The sequence below is a fragment of the Branchiostoma floridae genome, chromosome 4, assembly GCF_000003815.2.
Source record: "Branchiostoma floridae strain S238N-H82 chromosome 4, Bfl_VNyyK, whole genome shotgun sequence".
NCBI lineage: Eukaryota > Metazoa > Chordata > Leptocardii > Amphioxiformes > Branchiostomatidae > Branchiostoma > Branchiostoma floridae.
In genome coordinates, this window is record NC_049982.1 from 5028533 (window position 1) to 5031741 (window position 3209).

Consider the following 3209-nt stretch of genomic DNA (forward strand, 5'->3'; position numbering starts at 1 on the left):
AGGCTAACCTTCTGTCTAGTTAACGTGTCAGTCAGACCAAGCACTTATATCATCATTGCTATCGTTATCTAGACCATAGAAAACACTGTACCATCTCGTCCCTGCTAAATTGTGTTCATTTTTTTCCAGGACGCCCATAGCCGACAGGTGGAACTCTCACCACCACTGTACAGCGGTTATCCTACCACCTGCAGCAGAACTAACCAGTAAAACGTGAAATATAGAATTAAATGTACTTCAACGGGCCAAATCACCATACTGTTTTTGTTTTATATTCTCTTCAATTTGTTGAGTTGGAAAACAATGTATTTCCGAAAATAGTTTCATCAAGTTGGTAGCATGTAGGATGAAGGAGAATTCTTTTTACACAACCAGTGGGTACTTACATTGCTTACATTGTTTTCTCACCGCAAAAGCGCCACCTACATCGGCTACATATAGCGTTAAGAAGCAGAACTCCAGTTAGAAGCTCTGACGAAGGTGTCTGAGAGACATCGAAACGTAAGTAATGTGAGTAACCACTGGTTGTGTAAAAAGAATTCTCGTTCATCCGAAGACTATGTAGTTTTCAGATTTCCGTGAATGGTTTCATCAGGTTGGTCATCCATTAGCCTCCACCGTCATCTGCTTTGGTGGCTGATTTTTGTATACCAGTTTTCTGGCTCTACACCATTTTTCTAATTGTTTACCACTTTTCTAATTTCATACCAATTGGTTATTGTATACCAGTTTTTTCTTATTGTGTTTAGTTTTCATCTTATTGCATTTAATAGCAGTTTTCTGATTTTATACAAAGCTTTTATTATATACCAGTTTTGTGATTGTGTACCATTTTTTTTACTGTTCTGTGACTGTATTTGTGACAGTTTTGTGACTGTATGTATCATTTTTCTGATTGTATACCAGTTTTCTGATTGTATACAACATTTCCTACTGCAATTTTTTTGTATACCAGTTTTCTGGCTCTACACCATTTTTCTAATTGTATACCAGTTATCCGATTATACACCAGTTATCCGATTGTTTTATGGTTGTACACCAGTTTTATTATTTGATACATGTTAAAATTTTACCACGAAATTGTCTGACGTCAAATGAACGCAAAATAATTATTAACGAGGAAATACATGAATATCAATAAAGGTCGAATGGTCAACCGTGGAACTGCAGGTCTCGGCAAGAAAACGTAAGGAGATATTTAAGATATTATGTACCAGAGCTGTAAACGTACATATTGGATAATAAATCTCCTTGACATAATTGGCTTTCATAGGTTATGACAATGTTTCTGAATAACGAGAGGGATTGCCGTAATATAATGTTATCAGCTTGTATGACTGGCATTCTGAAGGAGTTTTTGTGGCTGGACATATCAGAACGTTCGCAGCTAGAACTCCAGATGCGTTTGCTGCATTCGTATATAGTTTTGAATGCCACAGTTTGACGTCAGCTAGTTGGTGTTTTGATGATTGTAATAGCGATATTGACAGATTTGAACTGTTATTGAGAGAAATCAAAGTCCGGCCTCTCCAATATTTTCCTGACCCCATCTATCATGTTTGCGTAAGGTCACAACACCCCAGCTCATAATGTTATTCAAGTGCTGAACGGACTTTATTTTAATTTTTGTTGACACATGAAATACCTTTTTGAAATATTCACAAATATCAATCACACACTTAGTGGCTAGATCATAACTATAAAGAAATCTGACACCATGTGTACAGTGTAGAATCACCACACATTGGAGGATCAACAATTAAGAATCACGTAATGAATAACGCTGATATGCCCCATGCGAACCCCCTTAAAACCCTTGCCTTCAAACAGGTCGTATAAGTTTTGAGGACGGCAATATCGTTGACTTAGACATGCATAAGGCACAAATCCTTCTCTTTTGTATCTTGGTCGCTCTCTTAACGAACCAAGAGGTTCAAACATGGCGACGCCGACGACGTCGAAGATGCGACTGGCACTGGAACGGTTGGGGCGCCTGCAGCGCCCCGTGTGGAACCTCAGGCACGCAGACGCGCACAGCTAGCGGCTGTGGAGCCCCGGGGCCGCAAACTCAGGCCTGTAACCGGTTCTGTCATAACGGAGGAACACCACAGACTTCGTCGTGTTGGTGTCCACTAGAGTTCTGGGGTACCTGCTGCGAGACCCGTGAGTTCAAATTTAGTTACTGGTTTCGTCAATTTATGGTCCTTTAGTTATCTGAGTTCTGTGTCAAGAAGAGAGAGTGTAGTTGGTTTAATTAGCCCTGGGGCCCCATGAAGCTAGTTTCTTCTTCATTGACAAAAAATGAACTAATGAACATAAACATCTCAGCATTCTTGATTTTGTTGAAAATTGTCAGACCTCGAAAATCGTTGCAATAATAACCAAAGAGGAAACAAGTGAATAAGGGTCCAACGGTCAACACCGGAACGGCAGGTCTCACAAGTTATAGAGGGAATGTTCAACAAACTGGCCCTTTTACATATTAATCAGAGCCGACGAAAACACTCGAATCTATCAAATGCCCAAAGTCCTGTACACAGATATGACCTTTGGCTGTGACAACAGTGGCACCTGGATAACAGGTTTGGTTACATGTAGCTGATGGTCATAAATTTACCTGGTTGGATCGCACGTAGACTCCATAACAGGGAAGGTACCTCTTAGTCTTACGTCCTTGGCCGTGAGCGCGAAGTTTCTGTTCTTTTTCCTACATTGACATCAGTCGGAGATCAACTGACAAAGCCCAGATCGCGCAACATTGTTGAGGATGATCTTGGCACTTGTCATATTTCTCGTTTCTACAGGTAAGAAAATATTCCGATATTGTAAATTGTAATCGTCTGTTATAAGCTGCCATACACACATGCTCAGACGCATTCCTCATCTTTTTTCTCGAAAGAGTTTCTATCTAATTAGACCTAGGAGTACCGTAGTAAAAACTAGCTCAGTACCTTACATAGGGTACTAGTAGTTTTGATCAGGAATAGGAAACCTCTAATTACCAGTTATCAAGCGTTGAAACTAAGTCAAAAACTTGCTCCACGCCAGCGATGTATGCTATTGACGTCCGCCCAATGGCAAATGAGCTACACGTTTATGTGTTTTAGAAGAGAGAAAAAAAAAATGTAGCACAAAGCAAGGTGTAAACAGTACGATGCAGGCTATAGCTACTGACGGATACGTGAAAACCGTCATGTCTATGCGGGTTA